We start from the raw sequence: 12,897 nt of genomic DNA, 5'->3' as shown, positions 1-12,897 counted from the left end.
ATCTGTATACGTATCAATATCTGTATTATCTGTAATACTCGGTATGTGACAGAACTCTAGAAATAGGTAACATAGAAACAGAAACACTAAAACTACTTTTAACATTTTACGATCTGGTGAAACAAACTTTGATACACCGACGGCAGGGACGAAAACTGCTTATCCAACACACTAAACTGTAACGGTTCTACTGACTTAAGATTTTAACCAGTACAACCCAATCCTAACCCATCCGGCACCACAAAAGAACGAACCTGCACCCAACCCCCCGGGTATCAACGAGTCACGGGTCCCGGGGACCTCATGATTAGGCCGTACGAGTACATGTATAGGCAGAGTTATACCCCTCTCTGTTTGTTGAGAATTTCACCATCATTAGTCAAAAGAAGAAAACGGTTGAGGAACGGTAACACCACGTCCCACATAGGGTGGGTGGTGAATGATAAATAAGGTAAAGGTATTTGTGTAGGTTTGGCTACAGTCTCTTAATGTTAAAGTTTCGGTTAAAGTACCCTGTCAATTGATGTTTCTTACGATGAAATGTACCGTTAGGAACACTCATGGTGCGTCGCGTACGTCCCCCGAAACATGGACGCTCTTACAAAATAGTACCACGTCTAGAAAAAAAGGGTTGGAACACCCCCGGGTAAATGACTAACCCCACCACCTGTACGACACTTTGAACCTAACCGGAACGTCTCGATCGTCATGTCCCCCTCCCCCCCACACGAGAGGTCACCCCAGTTCGTCGCGTCCACGTTGAAACAATTCGGCCCTGAGCTTGGTCGACGATGGTGTGGATGACTAATAATATAAGGGTAACATCAAAGTGGTACCCGAGATTCACATCTGAATCGAATAAGATTTACTTTACCCACCCGTTACGAACGACTTTGTTTACCCGACCAGGTGCTTGTGATTCTTGGACTAGTTACTGCAAACAGACGACTGTAATGCGCGGGGACTAAATAATTATGTCTTGGAACTTTAAATTTTGCAAGATAACCCATATGTAATCGAAATATGTATTTTCTCGTCAGAACCACAGAACGGGGTTCATCAAGAGTTTTTTCCCCTTTACTTTATGGGACAACCATATTTTCTTATGTATAATGATAGTTATTTAGAAAATAAAACACAATTTTGTGAATTAAAGAATAGAAGTCAGTGTTTAAGGAGTACGTAATGAATTTCGTCCAGGGTACAAAATTACAATGTCTCCTGTAAATATAATGTATGATGTCCTTTATTGTTTTATGTTTCATGTGGAACCTATATGCTGCAGGTTTCCCTTGAAAAAGAGATCTATGATCTCAATGGGACCAATCTGGTTAAATAAAGGTTTGTAATGAAAAAAATGAAAAGAAGACCTAGGTAATATCAATCAAAACCTCAGAGCAGCACCCCACTTAATGCCAAAATATGACTGGCTGGCTGTACAAGTACACGAGGAGTTCTATTTGTCACAAACATCGAGAGTTACAAAAGTAAAATATGTAGTGAAATTGTGTGGTTGCTCAAGGGTGGGGCTGTGATTCGGCTATACAACGCCGCCGCGTAGTAATAAAGTTGAGCGCATACATAGTGAGACCTACAGTACAGAGACCTACAGTAATTTGACCCTATGGAAAAGCTGTGTTATTTATGGCGAAGAGTGAGTGTCATTTAAAACAATGTACTGTATGATGAGTGAGGTTGTGCCCGAAATTCTTTTTTTTAAATATATATTTTTTATCTTGTCACTGAGGGCCCTCTTTGCTCAAGGGCCCCTGGGCACTTCCCCAGGTTGCCCATATGGTTAATCCTGCCTTGTACATGAGGAGGTCATGTCATCTTAGACAATGTCCATCTGTAGTTTGAGTTGAGTATGTTTTAAATCTGTTTGTGCTGATTGTTTTGCTCATTCTGGTTAATTCCTACTCTTTTCTTGAAATGTATAGCACTGACATTGATAACAATATTTTAGTCACTTTTGTATAAGCTGAGCACAATATAGTTACAGTATATGCAACTGCTCATAGTGGGTTAGATTCATGTACCATGATTGAAAATGTCACAAGAGAGGGGACATTACTTGTTTTCCTTTAAACCAAGCACACCCTGTAGACCAGGGGTGTCAAATTCAGGCCGTGACTTCACTTCATGTGGCCCGCAAGAGCTTTGAAAGAATATAATACGTTTATTATACGGTTACATGCCGCTTTACAGAAGCACGTTGTCCACAAACTACATGTCACACAATGCATCTCATTTTGTGACGTGCACACTGAAGAGACTTTCAATTATTTGCAATTATTTGCCCTGGACTTCTGCTTTCAGACGTAGTGAATTATGAACTTATTACCCTATCCGATAATAATCCAATGCAGAGGGAACAATGTAATATAATTATTTTATATATATTATATATTTATATATGTATTTTATATATAGTCTTTTAATACTACTGTAGTTGAACACAACATTTTTGAAATTTGAATGTGTTTATATATGTGTGTAGTTTTTGTGCTTTTTATTTTGTTTTTAATTATTGTTTTATTATTTTACTCCTATTGTGTTATTCTATATGTGTTCCCTGTACAGCACTTTGGTCAACTGAGGTGGTTTTAAATGTGCAATATAGATAAAGATTGAGATTGAAAGTTACAACCGGCCCTTTGAGTGCAACCATAATGTGGCACACAATGACATTTAGTTTGACCCCCCTGCTGTAGACATTGTGCTTGACATATTACCATGCTTGAACATGGTAATACATGTAGACAGACAGAGGCAGAGAAACCCTTTAATGCCCCTTTCACACCAACGCGGTTCCCGTTCTAGCTCCGTGCTAGTGCTCTTCTGGTTCGGAACCGTTTTTTCTTTTCAGCCCCCTGTTTTGTTCACACCGCCCAGAGCCCGACGCTGCTGCGTGATGACGTCACCGTTTACGTCGCTGATTTTCTCCTCAACGGCATCGGGTCGATGATCGTGTTGCTTTTAATCATACGAAGCCAGATTAAATTAAATAACTACTTATCAACCCTTGTACTTTTCTCCAGAGTGCCGTGGTTCATTGTTTATTAATGTGTTTCAGCGGCATTTACCGACCACTGCAGTGCTGCCCGTTGTTTGGCATCACAACGCTGTTATGAAAGTTTCTCTGGTACAAAATGGGTGATGTTAGCATAGCAACCAAAGCTAAACTGACTATCTTACCGAATTGTTGCTATCCTATTGTGGCATAAGCCGGCACATTTTACCGGCGCATTTTTCGGCGCATGTTTTTGTGTGTATGGTTGCATTATAGTCTTGTGTGTATGGTTGCATTCTAGTCTTGTGTGTATGGTTGCATTCTAGTCACTTTGGTCAGAGCTACTGCTTGTTAAAAGTTTGATTTGCCGTACTCGCCATAAACTGTTATTGCTCAGGTTGATCCCACCCCTGCACCTGCCTCCGACGTAAGCGTGACGTATGTTGTTCTTGCTTCTAGACCGAAAACATTTTTGTTCTTGAAAAGCATCGGTTTTCGGAGCTTAGAGCGGCTCCCGCTGCGGTGTGAACAGGAAAAAACGGTGCTTTTCAGGCTCTAGCTCCGAACCGGCCCTGGAACCGCGTTGGTGTGAAAGGGGCATAAGAGCTCAGCAGCACTACAGTGAGAGGGTTAATATTCTTGTTCTGACCTTTCTTCAATAAAAAGGGTTTTCCCTAAGAACACATATTGGTCGATATGTTTGTCCATTGAGAAAGTTCACACTACTTGAAAATAAACTACTACACAAGAAACTGAATAGTAAACTAGAGGAAAGTAATCAAACTGCCAGCACAGTGGAAGCTGTTCAGCCTTTGTGACACTGTGAATGCAGTAAGACTGTAAGTGGTGGGCCCCATTATTAAAAAAAAAGTAATGGGTCACTGATTGTTGCACAATAGGCATAGGTTAGTCCGTGTAATGATGTCTTTATCACTATTTTCAGTAGTAGTTGCATTGGTTTATGTTCATTAATCAGCTCATGAACTAGGACCTCCTCTGCCAATGCAGGGGAACACCAATGTCCCTTCTTCTTCTTTCGTGTATCGTCGTCATATGTCCAGCTCAGTGTCACAAAGCCACGCTCTCGTCTCTGGTCCTACATGGAAGAGGCCAGCCTCTGAAGGAGGTCTGTACAGAGGACAGGTGGTGATTATGTGGTCGGCAGTCTGCTCAGGCTCGCCACACTCGCATACTGCGCTGTCTGCCAGGCCCCACTCCTTCATTGATGATTTGAAGCGACCAACCCTAGTACGGAGGCGGTTCAGTAGGGTCCAGTGCCGGCGTGGTAGATGTTCTCCTTCGACTCCATCTCCCGGGTCTTGGATGTGATGGTGCAGACGTGTGAGCTCAGCCGACTCCCATTCCTGCTTCCAGGAAGTTGCTAACCAATGTCCCAATGGTGTGCTTTGCATATTGTTTCTCTCTCTCTATCTCTCTCCCACCCTCTATTTCCATCCCTCTCTCTTTCCCTACTTCTCTCCCTTGTCACACGCTCTCACTCTTTTTTCCAATCCTAACACCTTGTAGTGAAAATCACTTCAGACAACCGAGTCTGAACTATTTGCATATAGCCTATCAAAGAGGATTTACCATTGCATGGCTCATACATATTCATGAGGTCATGGCAAGGCGAAAGCCCTCATTGGCCTTGTCAAGGCTCAAAACCCGCCTCTGTGATGAGAGCTAACAGCTATTGGATGGCTCTTCATTAGCAACCACATCCTTGTTGACCCAGCTGCCAAAGGTTACAGATTATGTTTTGATTGCACAATTGGTTGGAATGAGGGCCGGAAATCTAAAATTGGATTGAAACCATGTGGTCTTGACCTAAGTCTGTATATACAGTAATACTACTTCAGCAGTATTATCAGTCAGATAATCAATTACAATACGCATGAGATGATCCTTGTTTCTGAATCTCATTGTATTAATGTTAACACTCAGTGTGTGTTTTTAATTAAACAATGTTGAATGGTGAGATCAACTGTTTGAGTGATACTGTCAAAGTCATTAGAACAGTTTTCCATTTGACTATCAGCTGCATACAATAGTTTCCACATTTACTGAGATGCCTGTTGAAGGTCATCTAACTGGAAGGCATTGTGAACGCATTGACAATGTGCAGGGTTTTATTTTTTGTTAGGAATGACCAATAATTAACACTTAGACGATAAGCTATAATTACTTTCTCTCGCTATACAGTATACACAGTTGTGTGATCTTGAACAACAATTAATCTCAGTGTGGTAATTGGGCTACTTTGCAAATAACAAAGAATGTGGTGAGGTTTCTCCTTCAGACCCTTTTACACAGAGACACATGCTCTGTCCAGACCTGGCATTCACATGCGTCTCTTGTTTTCCGAAGTGGACGGCTCAGAGTGTGTCAGTTCATACCTGGCATTAGGATGTGCTCTGCATTTGGGATTTTAATGTGTTTTGAGGTGGTTTAGTAATTAGTTATCATAAATTATTATATAAACTTGTGAATAATACTAAAAATGCTGTCCAGTTTGTGTGCGGATTGGTGCTAATTTGACTTTATTAAGCTTACTCAGTTTTTATCTACAGTCTCCGCAGCCTCCTTGCCACCGTAATCATCACCTTTGCCAGTCAAATTGGGCACACAGAGCTACATAGAGCCAGATTTAAGAGCATGTATCACATCCCTACAGAGAATATAGATGATCACCAAAAGTATCATTCACACTTTTATCTCACATCTGAACTTAGAGCTGTCCCCTTGTGATTGGATCACAAAATACGTATTGTAATGCCAGGTCTGAACATGGTGAAGATGCAAATGGCTTGCTACAGGACGTACTTTGGCAGTGCACATAAAAGGGTTTGTGCACAGAGGAATCATATATTTTGAATAGGCCTGTATAATCCTTCAGTAATACTGTGCTACAGATGTACACTTTAACATAAATGGCAATTGTCCTGAGCAGAAGAAGCTGTTGGTGTACTTTTTTAACTTACTGCACTATTCTCATTTCTATCCTAAAACGATATTCCAGTGCCTTCCAACCGAGTAATTACCACACAATTTCACACTGATGGCAGTAAAGAGAGTAGAACATGATTTTTTTCTAGACCCATCTCCTGGCAATGAGAGCCAGAGAAGCAATTGTGCTGCATCCATATCTTTTAGTGCAATATTGCCTATGCCTATTTAAATGAAGTATTACAACTGTAACTTAAGAAATGTGTAAGAAAGAGGAAAAAATAAGATTAATGAAAATAACAACCAATGGAATGCTATATTCAGAATACACTACTAATCAATGTTATATAATGCAATATGCCAAATAATCTCAACCAGCTATTTGTGTTTATAAAATAATTCCATCATGTAAGTGCTGATGTTTAAGAGCAATTGCGTTGTTGTTGTGTGTGTGTGTGTGTGTGTGTGTGTGTGTGTGTGTGTGTGTGTGTGTGTGTGTGTGTGTGTGTGTGTGTGTGTGTGTGTGTGTGTGTGTGTGTATGTGTTTTAATATAAATTGGTGTGTGGGAGTTGACCAATATACCCATGCATCTCCACCAACATCTAGGTTACAGAACAATACATGAAGCACAAAGTGAAGGTTAATCTAAGCTGCATTTTGATTCCATATAACAAAATCCATGCATTACTGATTGCATGGAAACACGGTTACTGAATGCCATTATTATCAACCAGGAAACATGCAGACTGTACAGTTCATAATTAAATGTATCTGATCTTGAGTCTTAATCTCACAGTGAACACGTTTAAGCCATTTTGATAAAATTGTTTCTATTTGTAATAGAAATATAGGTAATTGATTTATCTTAGTAGTACCAGCAATAATGCATTATGTTTGCTTGTTAGACCATGCTATGTGACTCATATAAGAATATTGCCACAAAACAAAGATAAGGACAAATAGAACACGATACAGAATAATGTCAGTTACAGTAAGTGAGTGCATTGTGTGCTAAACAATATATTATATGTTATTTTGTATGCACATTTTTTTGTATGGAGGCTGTGTTCCTCCAGTTGAATATCTCAACCACTATTAGACAATTGGATAAAATTCATTTTGAGTTTGTACAGCTTCATATAAAAGTGGATCTTGCTAGAATAAGGGCAACAAACAAAATGTGTTGTGTATCGACATGCAGTTACTGACCATGATCTCACTCTCTTCCCTAAAACCTAAATGACCATACTCTTATGTAATCTTCTAGTGAAATAAAGCTTTAAAAGCAGCATCATCCTATTTATTGTTGATGTTGTTGATATTGTTTCCCAATCATACAGTTTTGGAAAAAAATAAGAGGCCACTGCAGGATTATCAGTTTCTCTGGTTTAACTATTTTTATTGTACTGACAACATTTGTCTGTATTGGAATTCAACAGACAATTGGATGGAGTGGATGCCATACATGTAGAGATTCAGATTCAAGAACAATCTGGAGTGGTCTCCTTAGTGTTTACAGAGCTGCATTTTGGATTTCACTTCCTCATTCTAAAAACAATGAATGTGTCTGTATTTTATATCAGTGCTTTTCGATGTTCCATGCACATATGATTCCTGCAGGTTAAAAGCAAATGTTGTGAGGTAAACTGACTAATGTGTGCCTCTTCACAAAGGCTCAAATTACTATTTTGCCCACACCTTTTCTTTATTCTTCTCTCTTGCTGACTTTCCCACACATAGTTTACCTCTCTCTTGTCCACTTTTGGCCATTTCACTGTGATGTGCACAATCTCGTAATCCTTATCCAGTTTCCTATTTCCTCTTCTCTTCAATCACTGGTGGTATCGCTTTGCTGAATTTCCAATTCACCCAACCTCTGTATATATATCGTCTTTCTCTTCACCGGCCTTCCCTTCCATCTCCTCCTGCTTTATAGAAAGATGTGGCCTGATCACTGATAAGCAGTGATTAAAGTGATGCGATACAGTGATATCACAGGATAGCGAATCATGTCAGTTAAAAACCAATTACTAGGTACATGTCAGACCTTTTTTATAAGAGATGGGTGGGGCACAGAGCAAAGAGAGAGAACAAGGACAGGACATCTGATAAAGCGAGGACTCATAATACTTACAGAAATGTTTATGTATAAAATAACGGGGAGAATGGTGTATTTAAAGAAAACAGACTGTTTATGTTTTGGGTTATTAGCGTATATAAATACATCTTAGTGTGTGCTGTAGTTATCATTAAATAATATTTTAACATAATTTTCCAGTACGGATGCAATGTTGGTGTATTATTGTCTTTGTTGGTCTGATGATAAATAGTTATTTTGTTTGTTTAGATCTTCATTCAAAACCATGATTGTGGTAAAATTCAATATAAGCCATGGCTTATATGCTTAACTGTGCTTTGCTTAACTATGCTTTTGCTTAACTATGCTTAACATACTTTAAAATGTCTTATATTATCATTTCACACTAGTACAGTTTGGCTCAGAAGCAAACTGTTATTGATACTGGATAGTACATTTTGAATGGATGGAATACACAAATAAATACTCCCCTTCTGCAAAGTCCAAGTAATCTATGAACACCTGCTTTGTAGCTGACATTTAAGCAACATCTCAATGTGCTTCCAGCTCTGATCACAGCATCAATCCTCTTCGTGATGTGAGGGCAGAGCTGGTAACCACAGCCCACCTAACTCTCGTCTCTTTCTGCTATTTCAATTTCACACTGACATTTACTTTTATGATTTAAAAAAAGAAAGGATAAATCAAATTGAAATTCAGGGACTACAGGGCTGCACGTATGCATAGTATATACACACACAAGCATTCATGCCCACATAAAGTCAAATACGCCCATTTATGCACACATAAACTTGCTTTCTGTAGCCCCAGGGGACATTAAATGTAATTTATGTGCTGAGTCAGGTAATCAAAAACACTGTTTGAAATACAGGGAGGGGAGCCATAGGAGACCAGAACACAAATTATATTAAAATAAGTTAATGTTTAGGACCCGCACAACATATACTAAATAACTTTTTTTTGTACTAAGTACACATTTGAACTTTTTCTTATTAGAACACGTGTCAGTAAATACTTCACATCAGACCCAATACATGTGAGAGTGTTATTATATATTATATACACCAATAGCACACTTATTTCAATTTAGTAGCACATTATGCCATTTAATAAAGACATTCAACAGAGTAGGAGCCAATCAAAATGGGCTGATATGGCTTAAAAGGTTTACACTATAATAAAGCAAATTCAGGAGATTACCACGGAAATAAAATATGAAAAATGATTTTATGTTGTTTCAAAAAGAGATGTGGTAACGATTGCACATTTCCAAGAAAAACTCCTTTTACGCTTCCCATTACAAAAAGTTGTGGATAGTACCTGCTACTTTCTTAGTACGACCTCGGTTAAAGTTTCAAGCACATTGAGACCATACACTGCATACCAATACTGTGACAAAAACCCCCGGACAAAATATCATCCTTATGGTTGACCAGGTGCAGATGACGTTGATGAAGTCAGTAAGGCAAACGTCTGATCAACATATCTACACAGAGTAGATACTATCTGCATTGGAATCAAAATGTTGTGAGGCGAGTTGAGTCGAGATTGCTATACTGTACAATGTGGTGGGAACACAGCTTGAGCAAAAATGGAGAGGCACTACTGAATGTGAGCGTATTGGTCATTCCTTATGGCAATTTCTTTGAATGGCAATCCTGCTTCATCATTTTGAATGTGTCCATCTGCATCAATTCTTATTTCACATATTTTGATTCTATACAATAACAATTCAAACAGTCACACACACAAACAAACACATGTACATCATATGAATACAAATGTATTCAACCCTATTGCATGGAAGTAAGAACAATCAGCCGCACACAAGAGCACCTGCAACCTCTCCAGATCTGTGGCTCACCCAGACACCCTCCAACTCATTTAAAATATGCACACACACACACACACACACACACACACACACACACACACACACACACACACACACACACACACACACACACACACACACACACACACACAATGGTAATCAGATTGTGATTATGGGGCTCGGTAATACAATGGACACAATGGCCAAGGTGTGCCAATGTTTCCCCGCTATTATAAAAGCTAATTCCTATCTGTACAATGGAATATGGCGCCAAATAAATCATATTTAGTGTGTGCTCATGTTCTAAAGGTGCAGGTTTGTGTGTGTGTGTGCGTGTGTGTGTGTGTGTGTGTGTGTGTGTGTGTGTGTGTGTGTGTGTGTGTGTGTGTGTGTGTGTGTGTGTGTGTGTGTGTGTGTGCCTGAGAGGGGGACAAGGGCTGAATGATTAATGGTCACAGTGCAATATTAAAACATTAAAATACATTATATAGGAACACATAGATGCAATTAACTGTGAGCCAGATCAGATAGACTGCACAGTCAATAGCTCTTGCAATGCTGGCAAGGGATGTAAATATAGAAGCAAAACTGTAACCTGTGTGTGTGTGTGTGTGTGTGTGTGTGTGTGTGTGTGTGTGTGTGTGTGTGTGTGTGTGTGTGTGTGTGGGGACTGCAGGGTTCTGTTATATCTCTCCAGTCGTAGAGAGGTGTGGAATGTTAATGGGTGTGTTGTGAATACAAGAAGCACGCTTCATGTGTCAGTGTGTGATTATGTAGACATTCTGTTGTGCTAAAGGTTAGCATATATATTTGTTTTTGTGTGGGTTCAACAGTGAGAAAGGCCCTATACCACCAACACAGGAACCACTAAAACATTGAACAGTATGTCGGGGAAATACAATTAATCAAACTAAATGCTGAGAATGACAGTGGGTGCATGCAGATAGACAGGACCTATGACGGGGACACAGAATAGAGAGAAAAAAGGCATATGATCTAAAAAGTGTGGCAGTTGAAAAATAAGGTGAAGGTGATATCTCAATGCGAAGAAGAATATGACATCTCAGAGATGAACGAGAGCAAAGATAGGAATCAAAGTAAACAAGGCGGTGAAACACAGATAGAGAGAAGCTGCAGTACGATAACAAACTGTACTGAAATATACACTAAAGTTTCTAGCCATGAAGGACACACCAACCACAGTTTATATACACGCACATCAGCAAAGCCATTGATGTTAAAAAACACACAGGCAGGCATGCAATAATGACGCTCTTTCTCTCATTCACACATACACCAACCATCTTTCCCCTCTCCTCTCCCTCCCTGCATTGATTGTTTAGAGGTGCAGGTCCTGTATCGATTTCTCTTAATCAGTTTCAAATGGACAATTACGGCAATGTCACCAACTGTTACTTGCAACTACCCTGGAATAGTATGACTATTTAAATCAATGGTAATAAATCATACCTTATATACAGTTAATAAACAAACATGCATTTTGTGATAACCGTAATTAGATATGTTTCTCCGTCTTGGTTTCTGAGTTACAAATGAGGGTATGCTGCATTTCAAACAAGAGGACAAACACACTAGAATTGCTAAATATGACCCTAATAAGAGAGCTTTTCAGTAAGCAAAAACATGTATACAAAAATGTCTTTAGAGGATTATGTGATAAGTGGAGCTCTTTAAGTAAAGCCACTGAACCTAATTGTATTGAATCATCCAAGCTAATTCATTGATATACTGTAGGACAGACTGACATGCTGTATACATGTACAGTATACACACATATCACTTCAATGTCGTTTCTTTAATCAGTACATTCATGTTATTTTGTTATTAAGCTCTAAATATGATAATCAGTATATGCATCACAGGATATGCTACACAAAAATTGTCAAGACAACACCCTAACAAAGTATCTTTTTGATTTTGTTTTAAATACAATTGACATATGTGTGTAACTAAGACTATTAGCAATAAAGTGTAAGGCAGATGCTGTCTAAATCATCAAATAAAGTACAACATGTCAACAATAACATCTATTTGTATTGGTCCAAAATTGAACCCACATAATACCCATTACTACGGAGCCCTGGAGGGTTCATTGAGAGAAAAATAAATAAAACGTGGCCACGTTTTACTTTCTCGTTCGCACGAGTTAATAAAGCGTGCGCATGTAATAAAGCGTGGCCTCGTTTTATTTAAATTGAGGGATTCCTGTCCGTGACTCACAGTATCTGCTGCCCACAGCTGTTTTATAGAATGAAAACCTCCTTTACTTTATTAAATCTCTGCGGCAACAGTGGCCTGTACTACGAAGCAGGATTTGCTATTTACACTATTCATTCACGAAGTATGACGCTGCGCTGTCAGCACGCGTCTCCATGTTTGTGATTGGTCAAATGTTGCTAACCCCGTCCCTTTCACGTGAACACGTTCTCAGCCGGTCAGAGAAACCCTGGTTGATTTACTGAGTTGATAACCAGCTTCGTAGGACCGCTTATCGACATCGCGTTTGTTAGGGTTAGTTAAGCCGGGTAAATCGAACATATTCAGGGTCTGTTGAACTGGCTTCGTCGTACAGGGCACTGGAGGCAGTAACGTGTAACTCAGCAGAATCTGAGAAAAGCAGCACCAGCTGCAAAGAGCTGTGCCTTTTACTGTTTACTTGACTGCGTTTCCCTTCATTAGAACAGCTGACTAGAGATCGAGGCTGCTACGTTTAACCACACACCTCTATACACATCGAACTACCAGAGTATTCCCCCTCGTTTTATGAAGGAGATGTCCTGTCACCGGGGCGCAGTGTGTGTGTGTGTGTGTGTGTGTGTGTGTGTGTGTGTGTGTGTGTGTGTGTTCAGCTCCGCTCTGTGTGCGTGTTCGGTGTGTGTGTGTGTCCGACACCGCCGGCATTTGTTTTCAAATTACCACGAACAGTAATTTACACAAATCTGGTTCTCCGTAGTTATATGTGTATTCCCAAGTGAAAGAAATGT

General features: G+C 39.5%; 1 long non-coding RNA gene across 1 annotated transcript in view; it reads right to left on the bottom strand.

Moving 5' to 3' along the window:
- The window catches only part of LOC104965667 (uncharacterized), a 19,497-nt gene that overhangs the window by 6,040 nt on the left and 560 nt on the right, over nucleotides 1-12,897 (bottom strand). The gene's annotated exons all lie outside the window — the stretch shown is intronic.

Source organism: Notothenia coriiceps, unplaced genomic scaffold, assembly GCF_000735185.1.
Source record: "Notothenia coriiceps isolate Sejong01 unplaced genomic scaffold, NC01 NC01_scaffold00037246, whole genome shotgun sequence".
NCBI lineage: Eukaryota > Metazoa > Chordata > Actinopteri > Perciformes > Nototheniidae > Notothenia > Notothenia coriiceps.
The sequence above is the reverse complement of the archived record's forward strand: the minus strand, read 5'-3'. Positions and strand labels throughout refer to the sequence as shown.